Source organism: Rhea americana, unplaced genomic scaffold, assembly GCF_003343005.1.
Source record: "Rhea americana isolate MKP2758 unplaced genomic scaffold, rheAme1 scaffold_56, whole genome shotgun sequence".
NCBI classification, from domain to species: Eukaryota; Metazoa; Chordata; class Aves; order Rheiformes; family Rheidae; genus Rhea; species Rhea americana.
This window is the reverse complement of record NW_028186712.1, coordinates 3,707,115-3,733,550: the sequence shown is the minus strand read 5'-3', so window position 1 is coordinate 3,733,550 and position 26,436 is coordinate 3,707,115. Positions and strand designations below refer to the sequence as shown.

General features: G+C 40.5%; 1 long non-coding RNA gene across 2 annotated transcripts; it reads left to right on the top strand.

Annotated features, from left to right (window-relative positions):
- The first annotated feature begins 280 nt into the window (after positions 1–280).
- Positions 281–25,830, top strand: LOC146587857 (uncharacterized). Of its 2 annotated transcripts, none has more exons than XR_014897572.1 (3): positions 281–355; positions 20,416–20,525; positions 25,511–25,830. It is a non-coding gene; the product is annotated as an uncharacterized LOC146587857 (long non-coding RNA). The 2 variants fall into 2 exon arrangements; XR_014897574.1 differs by lacking the exon at positions 25,511–25,830 and adding an exon at positions 24,310–24,418.
- Positions 25,831–26,436: the final 606 nt, after the last annotated feature.

Here is a 26,436-nt window from a genome sequence, read left to right as displayed (position 1 = left end):
AGCTTTCTATCTCCAAGGTCAACTGTTGACCCAGGAAACAGCTTCATAAAAAGTACCATGCCACTGTCAGGCCAAACCGTCCCAGGAATCTTGGCGCTACAAGCACCATGTGCTATTTTTGCCTTCCCCTTGAACAACAGAAATAACAGCAACAGCGTGTATCCATGCCTAGCAGGACTGGGCAAATGATGCAGCTGCATCGAGACTCCCCAGGCTGGGCGGGAGCTTTCCAGTTACTCTGAGCCATACAGAGGTGGCTAGGGATAAGGGGCAGAGAACAGGAGGCACTGACCAACTAATAGTTAGAGCACAGTAAGCAGCTGGCATTTGTGAGAACTTCTCCAAGGCAATGAAGGCAAGTGTTAAGCTTTTCCCTGCAGAACTGATGTGTATAGATGTCTGATATGGCTCTTTCTGGCCTGGGGCTTGGTTCTGGCTAGACAGCAATGGCATCTGCTATAATCCCCGCATATGGAGATAACAGCAAAGTCCAGTGCCAAGGTCCAAAAAGAAAAAGATGCCACAGGGCCCTGAGCCTGCACTGAAAGGAAAGCAACAGCTTTGGATGAAAAGGGGGTAAGGATGGAAGGCTGAAAAGGCTGGTGAGTTTGTTGTGAGAGTACTGAAGAAGCAAGTTAGTGTGTCAATGTCCTCTGAGCACATCTGGCCTGCCAGTGAGTTCGTACCAGACAAGTGCTTTCTTTCATTGTATTTTTGGTATGGTAGTAGGCACCCTAAAACTGAGTTTATGGGTTAGTGGAACCATAGCTGTAGTTGAGCTGCCGGCGCTCAGTGCTGCTTGCCTCCTATATGTTGGGCTGTGAACTCATACTGATGGAGAACTTCCAAATATTTGTTTCTGCATCCTTTGCTATAAGAACAATAAATTAAGGCAGAAGGTTGGGGGTACAGCTGGGCTGCCGTGGCTCAAACCATTGATCTGACAGCGCTCACATTTATACCTCTTTTCTATAAGCAATGCAGCACCTTTTTAGGAATATCTGATATGGATTTGTTCCCATAACTATGAAAGCCTCGAAAAAATAGAAATAAGAACTCTTGCAAGTCAGCTGCTCCCACTAAAGAATAATAAACCACCAATCCTGACCACAGGATCAAAGATGTATATGTAGACTATTCATATGGCTAGAATATAAAAATTTAAACTTTAACCTTAAATTTACTGAAAAGAGGCAGARTCCATTTCTCCCAGATTTACCAAACATAGCAGCTTAATTATGAGCTTTCTGAAGCCTAATTGTCTGGAAATTCCAAAATTAGAGAYATTAAAGTTGAGTGCAAAAAATTCAGAAGTGTTGTATGAATACCAGTATTTACAGGTCCTACTCCTGATATAAATAATATTTAACCATAAAGCAGGGCAACATCAGGTATGACTAGTGAAAGTCTATGGTCTGAGACCATTGTGGGTCTACTATCCTTGTAATATGGCCCTCTGGAGAAGCATGAGCAGAAAAGACATTGAGGGGAARGAGAGAATGTGAAATGCTAAACTCTGCATGCTCTGCCTTGTAGAAAGCCTGTGGCATTATACAAGAGTTGGGGACCTGGCAAAGTTTTCAGGAAAGAGTTAAGAGCTATTTTTATATATGACACAGCCAGCTAGGGACTTAAAGAAGGAATTCACTTTTTTAAGGAGTTAAGAAAATCAAAGGGGGGGAAAATCCATGCCAAAGCTCAGCTGGTTAGAGCGTGGTGCTAATAATGCCAAGGTCATGGGTTCAAAGTGGACAGRTAAAGGTCTTTCCTTTTTGATGCTTATGCTCAGAGGTGTCTGGACTTTAAAGAATTTTTGTTTACTTGATGGTCATTTTCACTCTTAAGGTTTTTTTACATCTAATGYCACTAGTATCCTGTCAAGTTATAACTTTCTTTTTTGCTCAATCAAATATATATTTGCATTTCTGGTATTGTTACAAAAAAGATTCTATTTGGAAAAGAAAGGGATAGTTCTGTAAAAAGTTAGAGGAAGTAGTGGTGGTCCTTGTAACTAGTTACAGATTTATAGTAAGAATATATTCCTAAATATATACACATACAGTTAGGCTGTTCCGTGGACCAGATTCAGGTTTAGATTCTTTTCTAAGCAGGTGCTAGGACTAGGATCTCCTTCTCCTGTACGGGAGCTTCTAACTAGCAGGATGCAGAGTGGGTTTCTCTCAATCTTTACTGTCAAAGCTGTTCTACTTTGTGTGCAAAACTCAATTTTTTGTCAAGAGAGTTACAGRTTCCTTATCTTGCTTTTTATGGTATTCAAGTGGGAGCTCACATTGAAGTTTTAGCCTGCTACGACAGAACCTCCCCAGAGATCCTGATGGTTCAGCTATTTCTAGACTGTAGCACATCAGCTAGCCCCAAYCGCCTGCCTCTGGGACCTGACCAGGGCAAGCTAAGCACCCTCACGGCCTGYGTGCCTGAGTTCCCCTCTGGTGGAAAACAGGCCATGGGGACAGAGATGGAGAGCGAACACCAGCGTTTCACCACAATACTTGGAACGTGGCTGGGGGCATGCCTGGAGCTAGGAAGGAGTCTTGAGTCCCGCTGAGCTCACCATGTTTGAGCCCATTCGCCATCTAATCTTAGTCCTGAATGTTGTAGATGTCAGGAATTTATAGCAACGCTTCAAGGACAGAGGCAGCAGATCGGAACTGGAGAGCTAAGCCCGGGATCCCTCCTCCTCAGCTCGAGCCCCTTTGCCTCCCAGCCCTGACTCACAGCAGGGCTGCCCAGGGTGACCAGACCATCCCAGTGCGGACCTGCTAGTGACAGCCCCCGTTTCTGCTGCTAACATGGAGCTGGGCTTCAGACCACCAGCAGGCAGCTGTGCAYGAAGAAAACAGGCAGCAGAAAGAAACTGGAAGAGAAAAGGGGCCACAGTGGAGACACAGGGGAGAGGAAAGAAGGCTGCACTTCCCTCAGCCATTCTGGTAAATCCACACCTGAGTTTCATTACATTATTGCCGTACAGCTGACATCTAATTATGCAAGCTCACAGAAGGCCTGGACTTTTGAACTGAAGAACAAAGGTCACTTCTTGCTACTAAATCAAGGTGGCAGAGAAAACATATGTTCCCTGGTTTTATTTTCTTCTCCAGAGATTTACTGGAAAACAAGAATTGCTGTTTGATTTTTTGGGAACAATTATCACTGTGTTAATTTTCTCTGTATTTGGTATGAGTTAGATCTCTCTTTAAAAAAAACCCCAGCTTTATAGACATTCTTCTATTTAGATAGCTGTATTCTGAATTTTTTAATTCAGAGGGCATTTTAAGACKTAGTCTCTGAAATTGTCTTCTGTTGAACTCTGCCACTCTCCTTCCCAGAAAGGCTTTGGGGATTTAGTAAGTTTTCATCCTCTATCCATATTTAGGTATGATTACTTTTTGGCTCAGATCCTGCACTGAAATGGTCAGGAGATGCAAACATGCTAGGAAAAAAAATACGTAGGTGAGATAAAAGTCCCCTTTTAAGTAATTTGTATGCTCTTTCCAGCTAGCTGTAATAGCATCAATCCTAAGTGATGTGGGTACTGCTAAATTTGCTTTAATTAATGTCAGCTTTCTGAGTAATGAATCATTATTAATTCTGAACTTGTTTTTTTGGAAATGGCCTAGACTTTTGGGGCATTGCTGCAGTCTGTCTGGAAATTCTCCCACTTGTGGTGCTTTGCCTGCTCTTCTTATGCCTGTTATGATATTTTCTTTGTCGAGGTGAGCACCCATCTRACTTGAAGGTAAATACAAAGTTACTCCCACTTTGACAACTACGCTTCTGCCCAGCCTTCTAATTCCAAAGGTAGATGCGATGTTGGAAATGGTTGGAGCAGAGCCTTTCAAGAAACRGTATCAGTGATTAATTACTGTTTTCTCATATTAGCGCATTATTGCAATTCAACAGTACTGTTGATGTCTATAGAAAAAGGCTGAGCATATCGCTAATTACATCTACATAGCTTAAGCCRTTCCTTTTAAATGAAATACAGCCGCTGATTTCACTGGGACTATCTGCTTCCAAAAGTATTAATGAAGGTGAATAAAATATTCAAATTACTTAGCAGCCCATACATTTTTGCTAGTTGTTGCCTCTCCAGTGGCTGTTTGTCAGGCCTTTATTTAATTTTGTTTGGAAGCTTGAACTAGTTTGTCTTCACTGTTTTATACATATTGACAAATTTCACTCTTGCTGMGGGGAACTTGTTCTTTAGGAAGGCTGTGATTCTCTTAAGGTTTCAATTTTGATTTCTATTTATACACTTCCCTTAGTTAACATTATTCAGCGGTCCTGTTTGCTGTGTCATTTGTATGCGGACGATATTCGGATATCCTCTCGGTCCCTGCAGAGCCTACAAAGAAGTTTGATGTTTTGTATAATTGCCTCTGTGATATTTAATCATGGGCAGCTTCAAATTTTGTTAAACTTAACACAGACAAAACTGAGTTGCTATTGATCGGTTCAGTGGCGCGGAGGTCTCAGGTGTCACCGGCGGGGGTTTCCGTTTGTGGTCRCTCTTTTATCCTTCAGATAATGCTTGTGACCGTGGGGTCATGGCGGATTCTGGGCTTGCTTTTGAAGCCCACATCCATCATGTAATTAAAGTGTCTTACTACTGTCTTTGGAATCTAGCCGGGCTGAGACCTGTGCTCTTTCTAGCCCACTTGCCAAAACTTTAATCCATACTTCGTTTGCCTGACTCGACTATCGCAGCTTTTCCTCGTGCTCTCCTCTCTTTGCGCTAGGGACACAATCTAGCTGTTCGGGAATATGGAGTACCGCACTCCATATTAACATTAACAGAGGTTTCTTTGGCTTCCAGCTAAGCAGCGGCTTTATTTTTACAACTTGGTTAGAGATATTGGCTATCACTTGGCTTCTTTTTAGCTGGGGGCTTTTGATAATATTTCTTTTAACAGGATACTCTTTCTGTACAGACCAGTGGATTTTTTGCATGAACCATAGCAATTTGCTCTGTTACTTTTCATTCTGTTTCTGAGCATGAATAGTTTTAAACCATTAGAATTTTAAGATTGCTGTCACTTTATATTATTGAATGCTATATATTTGGCAAGTTTCAGCAACATTGGTTATGATTCCATTACAATCCTGTTTTTACTTACTCGTCACTTTAGGGGCTAATGTTTTCCAGGACAGTATCTACTAAAAGATGACTTGTTTCAGTTTCAGCAGAATTTATTTGTAACAATCCTTTTCTCAAATAGGTGTTTTTGCCAATATAACGTTATAGGCCAAATTCTGCTCTTAGTTATGTCTACAGCCTTCAGTAGGATTTTACAGGATTAACAGAAGCTTTGACCAGAAAAGAGAGTTGTAAGACTTTTAAACAATTCAGATGAACCAATGCAAATATCTRTGTAAACATTCACTTAAGTTTAAAATCGGTTAACTTTATTTAGTTCAGGCTGATTTCCCATAGTCTTAAGCCACACTGAAGCAGGTAAAAAATACAAAGCWATTGAAAACTACTGACTTGGTATAAAAATCACGGTATGTATTTGCATTTTTGAATCTTGTTTGTATAAACATAGCTTAGGAGCAGGCTATTGCCGCATACATCTAATCATAATTGATACTTTGGTAACTGCTATCTATATTTTAAATGATTCCCCTTAAAATTTCATATCTGGTGAAAGCAAGAGTGTAACAAGGAACACCAAGTGGCTTAAGTGCCAGGGGATCAGAGAAATGCACTACCTACCTTTTTGCCCACCTCTACTTCTATTACTTGACACTAAGAGTAATTCCCGAGACTATAGGAAACAGGAAGTTGTCTGGCGTTCAAATACAAAAAAAAAAAAAATACAATAGTGCAAACAATTTTTTTTGAGCAGATTCTGTAAATAAGCCTGAAACTATTCATTAGTATTTCTACGTGAAGACTCAGTGTTTATAGGGCAGCCAAGTGGGTGAGTTTCACTGCAGCGAACTGCTACAGGAAGATTCATTTATGAAGAATTAAGTGTTGTAATCTATTCTCTGCCTTTGTTATGAWGCTCTTTGTCTACATACCTACCTGTAATCCAATGCTGCATAGGGTATACCTAGATGTGCAAATCAAATGTATGAGATAAACTAATGTTTTATTTATGACAAGAACATTAATATACAGCACACTATGCACTATGTGAAAGGATGGTCTGATGCACTAATGGCATTCTGGAGCAGCTTGTTCCCAACTAAAATGTGAACTTTCATCTCTGACAAAGAAGTACTGGAACACTACAGCTTTCTGTGAAGTTGGATGCTCTTCCTGAATCATTACAAAATTGTCTGGCAGTCACTGCAAGTGTTAATTACTCCAGTGAGAAGATAACTTAACCTACCTCTCTAATTAGCAAACACACRCTGCCCTAATGCCTAAAGCTTTGTCTCATCCTCTAAAGTGGATCCCAGCAGTGAATACACCAAATTTTTCAGTACCTGAATGGCACTTCCTGATTTTTCCTATGTCCATCTGCAACCACTGACTAAAGGCTACCAGACTTGGAGAAAAAGAGATGTCCTCACACTGTAAAGAGTGAAAGAAATCTGAAGTTAAGGAGGAAACTTTTAAGTCAACAACTTGCATGGGAAGGTTTCTGAAAAGTCGTTAGAGAGGTTAAGTTTTTATCAAAGATGCAGAGCCTAAGTTAAGGCTTGCAGAAGCAAACCAACTGTTTGAATCCACCAAGATAAGTCATTTTAATTGGCCACACATTTGCTCTAGGGCACATAACAAAGGAGTAAGAATTGCTCCAAAACATTATTGTAGAGATATTATCCCCTTCAGGAAGTATTGCAAAAGCAGTTTCTTCCCTTTCCGCTTCAGCTCAAAAAGTTTGCAGAAGCCATCCTAAAAACAAAAGAGGAAGTTGCAAACTTTTTCCCACCACATAATGCAAGGGTCAAACACAAAAATAATGGGGATGTAACATGAAGAAGTATTTGTTCTGCATTATGATGTGCTGCTTTTTGGCAGCAGTGGGAGTTCAAAGAGAATTACTTTATCTCTAATACGGACATGAGTAATAGATGGCAGAATGTACTGAGACTTATATAGGCAGATTTATGAGGCATGCCAGAAAACAGTGGCCTGCTGAGTTTATTTAAAGCCATAGGAGATGAGCAAGTCTGCAGCAAGGACTATGGAATTCATTGCCTTCCTTGCAGTAAAACTGTCTCAAGCTTGCAAAGGTGAGCGTAGCATCTCTGCCTCATACTAGAAGAAATTGGACCCATTCGGTAGTCCCAAGGGCTCCAACAGCCAAATGGAAGTTCTCCTTTAGTGAGAAAGCAGCCTTTGCTTTCTGAAGCAAAGACACTCTGTTGTAAATCTGTGGCAATGTTTTCCAGAGACTGGTTGACCGTGCAGTGAAACAGAGCTTCAAACTTCAGACAACAGAGCTACAAACTTCATTAAAATAGATTTTTAAGATGGCTTGCTCACTTTTGTCCAGTGTAGATATTTGTCATTTAGTTTTTTGGCACTGTAATGTTTGTGTCCACTAGTTAGCAAAAAACATCTGTGGGACTCCTGAAAAGTGTGCCCTAGGATAGTGTGAGAAAACTTCAGCATCCCTGAGGAGGAAGCTAATGTTTGGCTGCTGTATAATGAAGAGAAGTGGAACTGGTAGTGGAGTTACCATGCAGTAAAATGTTCAGAACTCATAATGTTTCATGGGGCCAATGCCCCTGGGAAGAGAAATAAACTCTTCTCTATGGTAGAGCAATAAATATTTATATATCATATTGCCCAAAGACTTCCATCAGAAGGGGGTCTGAGTATGCTGAGCTTGTAGAAAAGGAAAAGGAGCTATCCATCTCCTCTTGCATTTGCAACCTGAAGATGCAGACAGACAGAGAGGAAGAGCTTGTTCACCACATACAAAGAAGCTAGCACATCGGAGAATTTTAAGAGAAACTGATAACTAACTACAAGCATTACAGGAACATTGTTTTTCCTTTTCTTTGGCTTAACACTATTTAGGAGCAAATTGTGCATGATCTTTGGATCAACACAGCTGAAATATTAGCAAATTTTACTTTTTAATGAGGAAAATTTGATTGTAATTGCACTCTATTCCTGCAGAATCTAGGTTATCTGAGAAACTACTTAACCCTTATGGACAAGAGAGAAGGAATCAAATCCTCTTCAGTAAAGAACATTAACCTTCCCAGCTTACACAAATGCCCGTTGACACAGTCCCTTCTTAGAAAAACATAATCTGCTGAGAAAAAGAAGAGACTCAAAGATTATAGGCACATCTCCCTCACCCACACAAACTGTGTTAAGGGTACTTTGTAAATGTACAAGCATCATGTACATATAACACCCATAGCACCTATTCATAAGACACCACATGAAAGAAATAAGTTTCAACATGATTTTCTACTTTGGGGAGTTCAAGCTATCTCCCTAAGACATCAAAGCAGCCAAACTACAGTCTGAAGTCAGACAAGGGAGGTTTGGAGATTTACAGAGGATCACAAACAACACATCAGTCATTGCAGGCATGAGAAGAGAAACTTTACACACATCTAATGACCTTTAAAAGCTCCTCAGATATTAATGAGATTGAGAAGTACCATGAGTTATTTATAATTTACAGAYAGGGAAACTGAGGCATCATTATCATGACCAAGATTTCAAAAATCAGTCTCTGCCTAATACATATAGGCATTGGTATTTGTTTTCCTTCCTGAGCCAGCCAAAGTATAAAGTTGGCTGGGAAACTTCAGACAAAATGAAGTTTATTTTGTTTTGCTTTTCCATTAAGCACATCGAATTGTCAACATCAACATGTTTTGCACAAATATATGAATTTAAGTGAACCTCTTCTAAGACAGAAGTCCAATGGAAACCATTTTGTTTCCTGCCTACAGGCTTTTAAGTAATGCAGTTTTCTAGGGTCCAGACTACTGGGACAGCCCCTCTATATGAACTRTCACAGACCAGCAACTTACTAAGTTTTAGGATTCCTGAGGCATTGTTGGGAACCCAGAAGCCCAGGTTGTAGCAGAAGCTTTTCAAGATCTCAATTCTCTAATTTTTCAGAAGCGTGGGAGGGTGTCTGCTTAAACTTCAAAGGCTTTTGATCTTCTACAGGAAGCTCAGGAAGAACTGGGGAAAGCAACTGTTAGAAAACATTTACTTTTGTTTTTCTTATTTTTTTTTGGGGGGGGGGGGAATTGGAGGATGAGAATATATTTTTTTTCCAGGGAGTTTAAAATGTGCAGGTGTTTTTCCAGTTTGGGACAGAAAAAAAAGTGAAGTTCAGAATTGCTTTGCAGAACAGAGATGTTCGATTTCAATTTGCTGTTCCCTGTGGCTGTTCTGCCTTTAGGGAGGACATGGCCCCTCCCCTGCTTTCTTCTGCTRTCCAAGGACCAAGCATTTGAAAATGCTGGACACCAAAAATGCCGACTGAAGTCACTAGGATTTCCTACTCCAGGCCTCCGTGGTGTACATCACACTAGTGTGAAGGACAGGGCTGAGAGGCCAGAGGGGACCCAGTCTGCACTGGGAATACAAGTGGAGGGACTAGGAGAACTGGAGACAAAAGCAGGGAGACAGAAGCCCCGTTAGCTTCAAACTCCTCCCCCCGCCACACACACACTGTTTCTAGAAAAGACAATAAAGAATTGAGCTATCTTCAGATTTGGGCAGGCAGAAACATGGACTCACTGAAACCAAGGGCTGCTTTTGAGAACGTTTCCCTCCGTGACTCACCAAAGATTACAAATGTCAAATGAAGCCGCTGGTTTGCTCTACACTAGCACGCCCCACCATGTAGGAAGAGGTTTCCTCTGAACGGAGGCTCCTCTGGTCCCAGGGACATGAGAGGTGCAGCACCCCGCAGGACTTCTGGGGCGTGCTGGCTGTCACCTCGCGTGGCTTGGGGTTGCTTGAGGCTCTGCAAAAGAGAAAGGCTCTCTCTGACATCTGGGGCTTTATCGTATGTGTATGAATATTTATCACTCTGAGCAAAACATTATCCACTTTTCTTTCTGGCAAGGTAAGAGAGTGGCTTTCAGCTGGGAGCTGATGATAAGCAAGTGCAATTCAAAGGAGAATTGTAAATTCTCCTCTCTAAAGTCCACTCCAAAACACTTCCTAAAACCCTGAGTCATTAGTGGCTGAATCACATTATTCCTGTCAGCGAGATCTCTTCTCTAACATCATCCTCTATTTACTGTACATTACCTCATGGGCCGCTTCCTGGTCAAGCTGTGCACCTTTCACACAGCCATGGAGAACCCTGCTCCTCAGGATGAGTGTGACATGGTGCGAGCTTTATTTTCTGATGCTGATTAGAGAACAGCAACCCCAGCTCAAGGATTTGCTTAGGCTCGCTGTGCCCACCGAAGGAGCTCTTCCTAACAAACAGGTCAAATAATAAGCCTTGTTTTCTGATTTTCACATTCCACTTATTTGCTGAAGCTCACGGCCGTCTGTTACAAGGGCAATTCTAAAAGTCAAAAGGTTACAGAATAAAGCATCACCCTTCAAAATTCATCATTTGTCTGTCGAACAGTGACCTCGTGGTGACTCTCTCTCAGCTATAAAGCCATTGATTGCATGGCCCTTCATTCTCCTCCTGTAAATCCTATAAACAAGCCCCTCTAAAATGCCAGAAGAAAATTTAACATGCAACTCTTCTCACATATTAAAATAATGATGCAATATTAGATTAGATATTAGACTAATTACCACATATTTAGCTCTTTGGCAACAGTTCATCATATAAGATTAGGGGATAAGTTATCAGAAAAAGACATTTTTTGATTCATTTTCAAATGTTTTAAAATTTGCATGTAAAAATGTATACAATCTAAGTAAATATAACTGTAGGCTTACTAATATGACAGGTATTTTGTTAAGGAAATAAGCTCCTCCAACATGGATATAAGTATGAATTTTACCACCCTTAGGCACAGAGATGAGGATGTTGCAAAGGCACAGGATTAGAAAGTTTAAGCAAGATAAATATCAAAATTAAATGGAAAGTTACTCTGGTTCGTTTGTTTCAGTGATTAGAGAGAGAGCATAGTTAATTGTTTAGTGCTACTTATGACACAGCTCCTCAAAGGGCAGAACTAACTACCCAAAATCTAGAAATTGGAKCTTTGCTCTTTGCTGAAATACAACACTCAAACTTGCAATCAAACAACTATATTTGTAGTCTCGACCAGGGCAAACACCGCTGACAACCTGTTTCTCTTCAGTAATAGTCCTTAGGGACCTCAAAGTCAAGCTGACCTCTTTTCTTCTCAGACACCACCTTCTGCAGCAGCAAAACAGATGCCTACATTACAGAAGAGCAGCCTCATTACTATCATCACTACATCCCCTGTCTTTTCTGTAGTCCCTGTTATTTCTGGGGATGATGAATAAGACTGAATGCCAAACCTTGAAGCAAGTTCATAGGGTTGTTGCTCACAGTAAAATACAGTTCAGAGCATCACTGAGGCAAAGGTTTAAGTCCCAAGGCAATTTGCAACCACATTGCTGAGCGACCCTTACTCTTACCAGCCTCTTAACTGAGAATGTTTTTATTGGAATTGCACTTTTTCCTGATCCCAGTTAAAACACTCCTGAGGCATCTGGAGGGTAATACTGTTAAGAGCAGCCTTGCTGGATCTACAGTTTGGAAATTACAGCGCTGGAACTACTCTATCAGTTCAGACAGCAGCTGGCCTCTGGCAATATTTTTTTCCTTCAGATTAATTAACATTTTCCGTCAGCCCCTTGGTTACAGGCGTGATCATAAAGTCACTGCATGTTGGCAGAAGTTGTATCAGATAAGCACACCTAGCCAGCTGCATGGTGCTGTTTTTCTGCCCCTGCACGATCTTCTCTGGTGCTTCTGAGGGGTGCGAAACTTTAGTGCTGAACAGGAGAATGGTTGGATCTCAAAGGATTAGGTTGAAAGGCTGTCAAATCTTCCCGTTCCTCAAATAATTTGTCCCTTCCTGGATAATTATCCTTTCATAAGAAGGAAAGCTGAATTCGCTGTCACCGTGTACGGAATTATGTTTTCATTCTCAGAAGTTAGTAACAGCCTCCTATTAACTACGCCACAGTAAGGATTTCACAGGTTACTCGAGGGAAACCTTCCCTTCTGTTTCGCCATCTCATTGACGAAATTTTCTAAGGCTGACAGAAAATGTCCTTTTGAACACGGCTTCAACAAGGCCTTGCTGGACTATGGTCTCACTATTCCTCAAGATTAATTTTTCTTATTAAAAAAAAAATCTTACCCCATGTTGCTGAGAAATATTCTTCTTTCGGGAAGGTAGGGTATCATGATGGAAGCACATAACCTGTGGTACACTTTTCTGAGTACCTTTTAACCATTAGCTTGCTAATATTAAGAAGTTCCAGTGGGAATGCTCATGGATGTGACCAAAAGTTGCTGGGCCTGAGGCTTGCAAATAACAAAGCTGCTGCATCTTACCATTGGTTTACTTGTCAAATTTCTACAAAATTGTTGCACTCTCTCACTCTCAACACAACATTAAATGCTCACTCCCTCTCGTCAGTACTGAAACCTTTGAAATAATAATAAAGCAGTTAAAATGACTAATTTTTTTTGCCATTTGAATTTTAAACCATTGCTGATTGAAGCTGAGGAGAACCTTGAAAACATAAACTACTTCTGGCGAAGGAGGGAACAGACCTCGGACACAGTAATGATTACACACATTGCCTCAGTAGCATGATGTTCAGTGTGCCCCTAGCATTATACAACTGCCAGCGCTTTGTTCTTTAGATCAAGGTAACGTCCTTCTCTTCCTATTACCATCCTGGGATTTCTAGATGCATTGCTCTGGCTCCTGGAGCAAAAAGCGTTTGTGAAATTAGAAGCAAAAACTGTATCGGGTCAATTAAGGTGTGAAAGCTGAGTACATGGGTATGGTGGCTAGCCTCCGGGTTTACGGAGATATCTAAACTGGTTCTTGGAAAATCTCTTGGAGGCCCTTGATAAGTAATAACTGGAGGGTTTGTCAGAGAAGAAGTCATTAGACAAAGCCAGACTCTTAGTATATTAATGAATCATTCACACTATTTAGCTGCATTTAAAAAACAGAACACTGAGGGCAACATAAACCCTATATTTGTGAAAAGGTCAATATCAAAGATCATCTGTAGATCAAAACCTGAAAAAATGCAAAATGTTCAGATTAGTATGCAAAATAAAACATCARTGTGGAGAGTGGATTTATCTGATTATACTATGAATAATTCATTAGCACAAGCAATACAATTAGCTTTTAAAAATGATCTAACTACTACRCTCATGTTTAGCAAATCTAACATATAGTAACATCAGGAGGTAAAAGTTCGTAATGCAAAAGAAATTAAAACAAATTCCTTTAGGAGACCAGCTGCCTTATTACTAAGGGGCGTAGGAAGGGCAGTGGATTAGATGGGTTAGATCATGCCCGGAGAGGTTAACTCGCCTGTAGTCAATGCCCTTGCATTTGCAGGTGTGCCCTCAATTGACCTTATTAATACGCCCAGCCCTGGCTGGAAACCTTATTTCAGAAACATTAAACTCTGCTTGTTTGCAGTGCCTCYGACTGCAGTGGAGCGTTTCTGAAACTGGCAGGAGGCTCTTGGGGTGGGAGGGTGGGGAAGAGACAAAACGTTTTTCACGAGAGAGGCTTCTCCGCACTTCCAGTAGATAGAAATCAGAGGGCTGAATCAGGCAGAAGATAATCAATGCTATAGCTGGCATACTAAATCAATACATTACTGGCAACTGCAGCTAGTTTTAGCTGAACCTCTGCTTTCCAGAGCAATCACTCCAAGTCCTGACTTAGTCACTTTTGAGATTGAAATTACATCGAGCTCTTAGGTCTGTACGGTGCTAGTTTGACGGTAGCCAGCCGGATAGAGATAGTGATTCTCGGGGCGGCTGACTCTGGGGACTGACACCCGCTCAAGGACTGAGGCAGGTGCAGATGGATGAGAGCTTTGCCATAGCGAAGCCTTCGAGCCACTGCTTTCTCCCTTTATCCTATTTCTGCAGCTGGTTACTGTAAGGGAACRCCGCTGATGCTTACCTACCCTTTGGTATCTTAAAATCACTGTGTATCTGTAATAGTTGTATTTTCAAGAATGAAGAGTGCCACCGCTAAGTGACATTATGAACAAGAAGCCAAAAGCTGATACGACAATTCAAAAGCATACAAATTAAAGTCGACTGTAAAATGGATTTGCCATTCCATTAAAAATGTCAGGATTGAAAAATTTTGACATATAAAAGTTCATATTAAATATTCATATTACATTAAATTAAATGGAGACAAACCCAAAAACACTATGCAGAATTAAATTCTGAAAATAATTGGTTTGCCTAAAATRTTTAAATTAAAACAAATACTTTGTTTCCATTTGGTGTCTTCCTTTTACTTTCTATTTTAAAATCAAGAGTAATGTTTGATTCTGAAATAAATCTTTTTTTTTTGTGCAGAATATGTTGAAAACAAAGCATTGCAATGCTGTGGTGTTTCATTTTTTTTCAATTGTCACTGTTACTATTATTGTTATTTATTCAGATAACATAATTTGTTTATTGTAATTTATTCAAATAGTTTGTCAAAATAGTTTCTCTAAGTAAAATACCTTTAATGAAAACKTTCAACCTACTCTAATAGTACTTTAAACTAAATATTACAGTGCTAATACCAGGATCAAGAATAGCTATAGCTATCCATGACTCTTATAGTCATCTTTTTTTAAAAAAATCCTTGCTCTCAGCTGCATGCTAACTCCAGATCCACTCATTTGACAGAGATAATAGTTCTTTCCATTGATAGCAGTGGATCTGGAGTTTGGTCTGCAAACAGTTTGGATGTTTCTAGACACCTAAATARAAAAAGGGCCAGGGAGCAGTACCTGTTGCAAAGGTGGAGTGGCTGGCTCACACTCAAACTGCTTTGGGCTAATCCCCCCCAGAGCAGACTGGCTGTGCCTTCACTACACCGTGCTTGGTCTGCTGTCTCCTACGCCATATGGTGCCTCTCGTGCCTACTAGTTTTTGTGGATGAGGACACCAGTTCAATGCATATTAAGGAGTGCTGCAGCCCAACCAACTTGCYGCCTTTCTCCTTTCGCTTGAAACTGGGAGCATGCTTTGTGTGCCTGGGGGCATGCAYAGCACAGGGACTTACAGGAGGCAGCAGGGTGTAGAGCCTCTTGGGAGGACCGTGTAGGGTGGAGGAAGGCCAACTGAGAGCATGAGATCTGTCAGGAGAAACCCCTGGAGTGAGCTCCCACCCCGACCAAAGTCTTTCTTGGCTAGAGCTGGCTGGAGAGATCCCAGGCAGAGCCAGACGTGAGCTAGCAGCTAAGCAGTGTTGCCAGTCCAGAGACTAGGGCTTAGCCTAGAAGAGGACTCCCTGGCCCTCTTCTACTCAGTAATACRAATCCTACTTTAGTAAGTGAGGAGAAGTGCCTACATGTCTTCCTTTCCTCCTAAAGAACAGAGGTGGGCACAGCTGTATCAATATATGCACATCACACTGTGCCTTTATTCCCCAAATTGTTCTTTGTATTAGAAAGCTCTGTCAACAGGAAGGCAGCCAGCACAGCGTTAGTAGCAACATTTGTTTGGCAGAAGATGTTCATGTTTGCCTATTGGTGTTGATGTTTTTGTTCTCACTTGGCTGTAGGATAGGCTGCACGTCTGTCCCACACTAAGATCAGTTGGGTACAGTGCTGTAAACAGCTTTTTCTGCACCCTTTTCTCAAAGAACAGTGGCACTTTTGAGCCAATTCCCAAGAGTTTCATCTTTTTCATCCCACCAGCTAGTCCTTTTCATGCCATTTTCAGACAGTGTTGCAAACATGAATACAGCACTATTCAGCAACTGCTTGTCTGTCCATTTTAAAAATGCTACATACCAAATGGACCTGATTAAAATATCGAGTTAAACTGCACTAGCAGAATGCCTTTTCTACTCCTTCTTCCCTTGCAATGTGTATGACATTACAATGTGTATCTGGACACTACTACTGTAACCTTGCTCTAGCAGGCACATCTTAACAATCCATCTGCAACGAGTTGTAGGTATCTGTGAGCTCATCTGGAATGCAATTTGTTTTAAAAGAAGTTATCCATAACAGAAGTTTTTACCAGAGCTGCTGACACAGCAGCTTTGGAAGCGCACCTGAAGACATGGGACAGAGTTATCCTTAGACACTTCACAGTAACTTCAAGGCTACAAGAAGGAAGCAACATGCTATGACCTCGATTTTGAATCTGAATTACTAAAGACATAAACACAGCTTTGTAACCTAGCTGTAATGAAGAGAAGGCGGAGCAAGAGGAATTAAGGTGACTTGATCATAATTCACCATCACCCACATAAGGAAGAGATTTCTGTTAGCAGCACCTCTTTTATGTGGTAGGAAAGAAATCATGAAGACATGCAGTGGCTGAAAGGTAAAGCTAGGTAAATATAGGCTGGGAGTACAAGGCATTTTATTTTATTTATTTTATTTCATTTTATTTTTCATAAGAAGTAATTAGCCACTAGCAGAGTTTACACAGGGACATTGTGGCCTGCTTGGAGAGTCTGTCCTGGCTATGACTCATATCATAGTCCCTTCCTCTTGACACARTTTTCCACATCTAGGCTTTTGCCTTCAGTGCACTCTGATATGTAAACAATAACTCAACATTTATCCAGTAACTCTGCTGCGTATTTATGAATTTTAATCAACCATTGACACACTTACATGAAGTAAAACAAATGAACAGAGTTGACAAATGGGATTTCTGCCTCGAAAGGATTTTAGATCCGTATTAATATTCAGTTCCTCTCTAGGACTCTTGACATCAACTGTGTTTCAGTGCTTGTATGGCTGTCTTGAGCCTACATGATTATTTTGTATAGCCCAAACAGGGTGCCTATTGTGCTAAGCATATAATAAAAAGACAGCTGCTGAGTTTCTGAGCGCTCACCATCTAAGGCAGAGGGAACAAAGAGCTGGTAAACRGTGATGAGGGAAGTCTGAACTATGTTCAGCAAGGTAAGCCGTACTGCTGATGCGCCAGTTACCTAGCTGCTGGAGCCACATAATTGGGAATCTGTTCCAAAGATGGAGCAGGTTTCTATATATAACTGAATTCTTGCGATTTGGATCAGGTTTTTTACAAGCGGTGCCTGGTTTGTCAGCTAATGCAATTTTCTCTCTCCTCCTTCTCCCTGCCTCCCCTGAATCGCTCCCTGAGCAAGCTCCCCTCAGGTAAAGGTCTCCGTGCCTTTGATTATTTTGTGACATTTGCTGCAGCCCAGTTTCCATCAGAGGTCTTTCCCAGCAGACTAACAGCCCCATGAATGAAATCAGCAGGGAGGCTCTTCATTATCGCAATTCTGGCACTGAAGTCTCTGTACTTTTATCACTGTACTGGTATCAATTATTTGGAGCCGCATTAAATAAATGAAGTCAGTAACATGAATATGTCGTGCCCAATTCATATGGAGGCTCATGAACTCTCTCTAAAAAAGCCCTCGCTTTTATGCCTGCTGCTTTCCTTATGAATTTTTTGTAAGCTCTGACCTTAGACATCTCTCAATCACTATGAGCATGCTTAGTTTAAGGCAGAATATATACCCATTTTATATGGGTTGAGGAGGACAAAAATCTTGAGAAAAGCACACAGCATTAGACAAAATGACTTTTCAAAGGAAGTTCAATGACCTCCATATAGACATGACATGTTAAAGTCACTGACTTCTTTTTAACTCAGCACTTGCCTATATATATTTAGTATTATATAATGTACTTGTAAGGGCAAAGACTCTTCAGCGTTAGAACTACAATATTTATTGCAGAGTTCTGACTCACCTTCCTTGGGTGTAGCCCAGAGTTACCATAATATCAGTAATGACACTGAAATAGGACTGAATTGGCGAGTGCCCTTTCGTTGTTAGATGGGTCACAGCAGCATACTGATGGCAGTTTTGTACAACCTGAAGACAACCTTATTTATATATTGATCCTACTGAAACAGAATTAGACTTGGCAAAGCCTGTTCTCTAAAAAAGGAATTGAGAGCTGTCTGGGATTTATATAGTGTTTTTCTAAGGCATTTATAACCAAAATTATCATATTTTGATCTTAAGTAATACAAAAATTAAAATATATCTAATGCATAGACTATTAATCTCCTGAAATCCTTAAGCCAGTTCATTTTGCTTATAGTTTCACTGATCTGTTTAAATAGAGTAGGAAAGAAACAGGACAATGATGGGAAAGGAGATCTTTTTCTCTTAGACATTACTTTGCACATACCCAGAACAAAAAATTTCTAGAACCTTTGAGCTTACTGAGAGTAGATTTACACATAGATGGAAAGAGTAATGGCTAAACGCTTTGTGGGAGTATGTGCAAACTCTGAAATTCTAATTCAGCCACATTCAAACATGTTTCAGCCACTTTTCCACTAACATTAATCAGAGTGGCTTTTRTTTGAAGGAATGCTGGAGAAAAAGTGTTCTAAAACCAAATACTCTTGCAAGCACACTTCATTCAGACCTGTCTGAGAAGTGTTTTCTCTGCTTATAAAGGTGTGGTTCTTAGGTGGCCAATTACACACCCAAAATAAGGAAGAGTGAAGAAATAGAAAACATAGTTATAATAAATACAGTATGTAAATAAGTCTAATCTGATGAAATGATTACACAGTCTGTGTGCCATGTTACAAAGATTTGCATAGCTGTTAGTGCTTGGGTACTCTACTTCTATTAACATTTACGGAGAAAAATTCTGCCCTGCTACAGACACTGAGAAAACCATTGGCCTCAGGATTGGGTCTGGGATGTCGTAGGTCCTAGGACTTTACTAGGGCTATTAGCGATGTGCAAACCTGAAAAGGTGCTTGCATCTCTGCAACCCTAAAGTCTACCCTAAAAGAAACAAGCAAACAAAAAAGCCAGTTTGGGGAAAGTTATCAGAAAAAAACAAGGGGTGGGACTCAGATTAGAAATATGCAGCCAAAGACCAGTAAAAAGAAAATTAATGAAAAGAAAATGAGTAAAAGTAAATGAGTAAAAAGACTCTTCAGGTTTGGGTGCATTTTTTTGTTTGTTTTATTGTTAATTGATTTCTTAAAAATAAAGCAAACTGGGAAACTGATTATTCAGGTATCATCTTTGCAAAAACCTCACTACTGCCAAGTCAGCAATAGGAGCAATTCTGAAGTTACTATAAACTCAGAATTTCAAAACAGATCATAACATATATCCCATGTATTTCACTGTCATATGGCAATAAGCAAGCATGTAAATATTTTCTCAGAAAGCAGAACTAAAGCATAGAGTGGTTCCTTTTTCACACTCTTATGTCATATAATGACCAACTGGAAGAGTTTAAACTAAGAGGCAAGAGTGGTGTATTCCAGTTTATCATTCTCCTATCCTCAGATTATAGTCCTACTGTTTTTGGTAATGCAATTTATGTGTAAAATATTTCACAAGTGGTATTCTACGTGGCATTTAACCATGAGATACACCATTTTTGATACTTTTGATACTGCAGAGCTGCTCARCCATAATGCCTATTGTTGCTACCTATCAGTGCAAACCTTTGCTTGCTTGCTTGTTTGTGTGTTGTAGCACTTTCTTTGCATGTGTTGTCCTGGTGTCATGTTATTTCATGAGGTAAGACTACCAAGTTTATACCCYCAATGACAAGAGAAAATGGGATCATGCTGCTATTCAGGAGAGAATGCAAAGGAGCCAGCTATGCAGCCCTCTCATCAGAGATTGCAGGTGTCTCTCAGTTTGGATATATTTCTACATATTCCCAAATTGTTCATTATAATTTAGTGCATGATTGCCCTGCAAGTGATTGTCATCACTGCAGGGGCAACCCTAAAATCAACCTTCTGGAAACCCATGAATTAAAACAAACAAACAGATAAGTATAATGCTATGTATTGTACATGGAGTAACACATCTGTCAGTAAAGGTGAAAAAAAAATCCTWAAGACTCTAGCGCGATGCAGACTGCCACTTCTGTTTGTTTCTGATTGTTATCATACCGCGCAGATACGATGATTGAGAATGAAACTTGAATTTGGTGCTAGAAGTCCACTGTAACATCAATCACCTGAAATAAAAATGTCATGCTTATGATTCTTTGGAAAATGCTGCACTTAACTTCCAAACTGTTGCTTTTAGAAAAGGCTAATTCAGGGTTGGGTACATTAATGTCRATGTCCTATAAAAGTGCCAGCTAAAAAAAAAAAAAAATGTCAGCAAAGACATTTTTTAAGCCTGTGTCAGCACAAAAGGGTGCCTCAGTTGTTTCATCTCAGAGCAGCTGCATGCTTTCATTGACATTTGTTGCCCTTTCTTTGTGCACTCATCCTGACCTCGTAGGTTATTTCCTGGCCTCCCTTCCGTGACCTATGACCGACGATGACCTTTAGCCAGAGAATGTGACATTTTGTTCTCCTCTGGCTGACATGTGATGCCCTCATTATTCAAAGGTATGTGAAAATAACGACCTGCGCTGACCTCGCCRTTTCCTTTCGTTTATTGGTCTACACTAGGTGCTTGTTCAGCAGATTGCTATGACTAGGTGGTGGGGTGTGCAATTGCTTTGGAAGCAGGAAGCTCACGAATTGCACCAACATTTTAGCTTTCTGTGCCCATCGCTCCATTTGACGAGCAGGAGATGGGTAGTGCAGTTTTGGTAGAGAGGACCTTCAAGGTTCAATTCAGTTTGGGTGTCGGGAGCATCTTCGTAAGGTTGGTGATCCGACCGAGGACTTGTGCGCTTCTGGAGCGGCRGCTGAGTGCCAGGCAGCATAACTACCTCAGGGTACCTCAAACAGTACCAGATGCCTGTGCATGGGCCACCGATTCAAGTCTTCTGTTCTCAGTCATCTGAGAAAATGGATGACTAAGTAACCTTAGGAATTCAAAACAGGAGTGACTGTAGCTTTCCCACCACCAAGACTTCTAAACTTTCCCCTCTGTGACCACAGTGGAGATGTAGTCACAGTTACGAGAAATACAACAATATTTGTCTAATGTGCTAATAGTGCTTTCTTGGGTAAGCTGCTTTTTGCATTTCAAATGGTGGAAGTTTTAGTGTTCTTCAGAAATGCAAGTCTGAACACATGAACATTTTTGCAAGAAGTAGATTTTATCTCCTGTGAAGCGAGACATGCCCTCATTGACTATAGTAAGTGTTTCAAATGCTGCAGATCTAAAGCAGGAACAAACCACTTTTGTGTGGGAGATTGTGATACCAATTAACAGTTTATCCAAGACTTAGCCAGCTTGAATATTTAAACCTCCTTTCCTTGAAGAAAGGATGGTTACTTAAGGTCAGGGATGAGGGCATGTATGGAGCAGCATGAAGAACAGATGGTCGCTAAAGACACTTCTTGACTATGAATATTTCATATTAAGACTATAGAAATAATAAATTAAGAACTAAGTTCTGCTTTCTGTTGCATGAGAACAGAGCAGAAAAAGAAAATGTCAACATCTATGTCTGAGTGTGTGTTCCTGGCTGGGAAAGAGGTACCGGGCCCTTTACCACTGAAAGGTGGGAAGCTGCGCTGGATCTGAAGGTTAAGATGGAAGACTGTCAACAAACCTTCTTCCAGCTCTTAKACAAGCCTTTAGATATTTGGCATGCATACCAGGAAATGTCTTGAAAATCAGGAGCAAGATTTTGACCTTATCTCAGCACTGTGCGAGCTAAGGCAGAAACTAGGGAAAGGGTGGTAGTGATGGTTTTTGTTGGCAAAAAGAAAAGCCACAGCATTCCCTACTACTTGGAGTTTCTAAAGAGCTTCATGGAGGAAAAAATCCAGCTAAAGGAGTGAAGGGTGCCGGTAACTGACACCGAGATGTCAAGTCACAAACTTCAAGGTATGAGCTGGAGAGCCGGAGCGTCAGTCCAGACACTCATCCTGAAGTGTAACTCAGATCATTAAAAGTCCAGGTTGACATCTGCAGGATTGAGTGGGTTGGAGAGGGGGGCTTTAGGCTTAGATKAAGTAAACAAAATGCTGCCTGACTTTGAGTTTAAATTTAATGTCAAATATATCTGATGAATAAAAGTCTTTTACCTATCTTGGAAGAAAGTACTTCTATGTAAAGAGCCTAACTATGGGTATGACTTACYCATCGTGGGTGTATGTCATCATCTAAAGGAAGCATAGCTGAAAATTGTGAAAGTACTATTTTCTGTCTACCCACATCATCTTTGCCTTGCTTGAACTTAGTTTTGMTGCCACCAATCCCAGCAGCAGGTCCCTGGGCAGGAGGCTGAAACTCAAGAATGGCGCAGTGAAATGGCGCCTGTGATATATTGTTTCTATACTGTCGGTCATTTCACAAATGCCCCCGGTATTATATTTCTGAGGGCAAGCTACAGATGGATTAATTGAAGGAAAAACAACGGTGTATAAGAGGGTCGCAGCTGGTGCCAAACAATCCTCCTCCCCCTGATCAGGCAGTGCTCTAAAACCCTGGCACCGAGCAGGACTGTTACATGAATCCCCATGTTCGCCTTTGGCTGAGAGCAACGTTCACACAACCCGCACGTGGAATGCTTTTAAGACGATTCAGCTAAGGAATAGACACACTTTTATTTGTGACCCGACCCCAGATCAGATGTCGGACTGCTTATGACCACTTACATAAATGAACTAACCTACCATGACAACATACCTTTGGAAGGTCTCTCAAAGAAACCTTGTAGAAATTTTTTGTTTTAGGTGCTGAAAAGATTGTGACACATGGAACCATTAGTAGCTTTTGACTGTTTAGGCTGAGAAAGCTAACTACACTTGTTTGTGCAACAAGAACATGCGTTGAAGAAAATTTAAGGTAAATTTTTAAACCAAGAGACTTTATTGTCTTTGTTTTTCCCTACAAGCACAGTCTCAGAAATACTCTATTTTTCTTCTCCTATGTCTCATTTGCCTCTCATTGTTCAGGAGCTCATAGGGTTTTACTCCTCCTAAGATCCATAAATCATATGATTAACTTTCAGTCCAAGACTGTTTTATAGGAGCACAAGAAATCTAATTGGAATACAATCTCCCTCCTACTGCTTTTCACAGCTTTCTTTGCATCTCAATGTGATCTGAATTTCAGATATCCTTTCTATGAGATATTTATTTTTCCCCATCATGCACTAAACCCAATTGTGCTGCTATCTTTTTCTGCCCTTTTAAGCTCTGGCTGTAAATTAACCATTATGCAGCTGAAATAAGTTCCTTTGGAGTTCATAAACAGTATTTCAGCTTGATAGTTTCCTGACTAGTTGCACAGCAATAGACTGTGTAATTCCCTAAACATAAAGGGTTAATGCTAGTTTCATTTTCCCCTCTTTAATATGAGTGCTTAGGGGAGAGACTCTCTTATAAGGTGAAGTCCTGGATGGATTGAAAGAAGAGGAAATCTATGGAAAAGCCAAACTCCGTTTGCAGGTGCTGGATGAGCTCCAGGTTGGGAGATCTTTGTCTTATGCTTATATTTATTTGTTTTGATTTGTGCTGACAGAGATTTAGTACAACAGAAAAATACTGCTGATTATGAACCAATTATTACCCAGCAATTTACAGGCTTATATTACTCATAAAAAAAATCAAAACCTTTTCTTATTAATTTAGTGTTTAAGGAAGCTGGGAGGCCAAGTCTTCTGCATACTGAGATGCTTTCTTTAGCCATGCAACTCACAAGCAGTACAAGCTTTTCTTCAGTTGCTCCCCTTGTCCTCTCCAATGCCTTCCCCAAACCAAGCAGGGCAAGTCAATGGGAGGAGCTAATACTCACGGTTCATGAAAAACTTGCCTTTTTTTCCCACACTGTTGCTGAGGTGATTTTTTTTTTTGTGTATGTGCTACAAATACAGGCCTATCTGAGGGAAAAAAAGGGCAGGTATCAAATGGAAACAACTTAATTATTACCATATGACCATGAACAAAAGGCATAATTCCTATGACACCTTGAAAACAAGAAGATAATGCAACTTTCTGTCCACATACCCCAGTTATTTACATGCGAAACCTGTCAGAGAACATATTGCAGCTTCTTCCCTCCCCCCTTTCTTCTTTTCCGGTAGACACCTGGGTGCCATGGGGACCAAAGGAGTATTCCTGGATTTCATCCTAATGCGGAGTATAGACATGGCAAGGGGCCAGCTCTACATCCCACAGTTTAGATACAGCCTATCAATCCATTAGGCAACCCAGTTGCATTTATACAACTACATACCAAGCCTAGTTCTGCTTCTTGTATTTTCAGCAGTCCCACTTGCCTCAGCAGAGCTACTTGTACAAACACCTTGGGGAATTTGACCTGACAAGTGTCTAAAGAAAATCTTGCAATCAGTTACTCCTGAGTTTGAAGTGTAACGTGGAAGTTGAATTGGATTTCCTATGTAAAGTAAAATTAATGATTAAAATGATTAAGCCATTAAATAAATATGTCTCAATTCGTAGCTGGTTGTGAATCAGCGACAGGCCAATTAATCAAAAAAATAGACATTCTCATTACATAGACCTTCAGCTGCATTTGTTTTACAGTGGTAGAACTTCTCTAACTTAGGTTTATGGCAGTGTGAGGGAAAGGAAGATCAGACTTACCACGTTTAGCTGATGCAGAAAAGATAATTCCACTGAAATGAAATTAAAAACTTCTTTGTGCTTGTTCTTGTTCAAAAGATAGCTTTTTGTCTCTGAATTTTTGAGTAGTTATTTTCCAATTTCCATCAATAGCAACAATAAATGTTCTTATRCTAAGACAAGACAGGATCAGAAATACAGTGGAGAATATACAATAGCAACTAAAACAGTATTTATTTCACATTACTTTAGATGCCTGTAGCATAAATGTTACATTTGAACCAATCACCAAATGCTCCTCTTATAACTTTCCTTGAGGGGAAATTAATCTGACCATGTGAAGAGTCATATTTCTTCCCACTGCTAAATGGAGCTAAAGTTGATTAGCTCAGAGGTAGATGTCTACATTTAATCAAACGAATCCCATCCGCAATGGGATTCAGCTCTTCAAGTCTTTCTTCCCTGCTGACCATAGTAGTACCACGTGATGGCATCCACACTGGTGCTGCACTAGCTGTACTGGAAGGAACTTTTTATTCAATACTCTTCTGGTTCTTAGCAATTCATTAAATGGAGTTGCCATGGGGATACGGTCTCAGGGTGGCCTCGCTTTCTTCCTCTCATCCACTCATACCCAGTATGCACTGTACAATACCTTATGCAAATCAGCTCCAAGTGGAGTTGCTTGTCATTAGCACAGACAACTCTAGAGGCAAAAACAAATAGAATTTGTCAGTGAGAACTCTGTCATTAAGGAATTTTGTTTGCTACCCCTGCAGTGATTCATAGTGCACTCCACTGTTTTCTGCCTACTTCTTCGTATCTTTCTATGTTCGCAAAGCATAAAACTGTCATTTTAGGTACCTTTTCTCCAATTACAGGTTTTATTGATATCATACCAAAAAGGTGGTTTCAGCTCTTGGCAAACTGGCAGCACAAGAGAAGGATTTCCTGGATGTCATCTCCATTCAAATGCTGATAAAGTGCAGCCAAAGCAGTTTAGACAAACAGCAGATTTAAATTTTTGCTGGAGAAGGGAACAACTGGACAAGAAACTACAGCCTCAGTGGAATGGAGAAGTAAAACTGGAGAACTATCAGCACCCATGCTTAGTTCTTGGGACAAAACAGGAGAAAAAAAATACATGTAACATTCCTATGGTGAAAACATAAATACATATAACTTGACTTTGCTGAGTGTGTCCTGCATGAACCTGAGGGTAAGTTTATGTGACACAGTATATAGAAATACCTGAGTTAGTCTGGACACCTAGTGCAGCTTAGTTGAGTGTTATCCCAGAAATATCAGGACAGTGTGCTGCACTTCTCTGGTATCTGAACTGGCCTGGGTATGTCCGTACAAAACTGCTCTGTGCCACTGCGTACACTTTGAATGTCTCTCTCAGGTCCCACTGTCTTCATTGGAACTGAGGTCTGCTTAATAATTCACCGGTTCAAGCACTGACACCCGGCTAACTTCAATTTAATCAAAGTCATCAGTAAAACTCCCACTGAGCCCAGGCCCTGTCACATATGCTGCCTGTGATGGCTGAATTTTTTAACTGAGAGCGGTAGAAAATCTTTGGTTTTAATTTCAGCTATGGAAGGAGAATATCCTATCATCCATGAAAAACTCAAATGTAGCTTTTAAGACATTAGCCACACAGAAATACTTGTGTTACATAAAGTGTTCCTCCTGAAACAGTGGGAGATCTGGCTGAAATTAGCAAGAATTACAATACCTCCCACTCTGAAGGTGAGAGGAGAAGCAAGGTTATAATTATATAAATGACTATGGGGGAAACAGT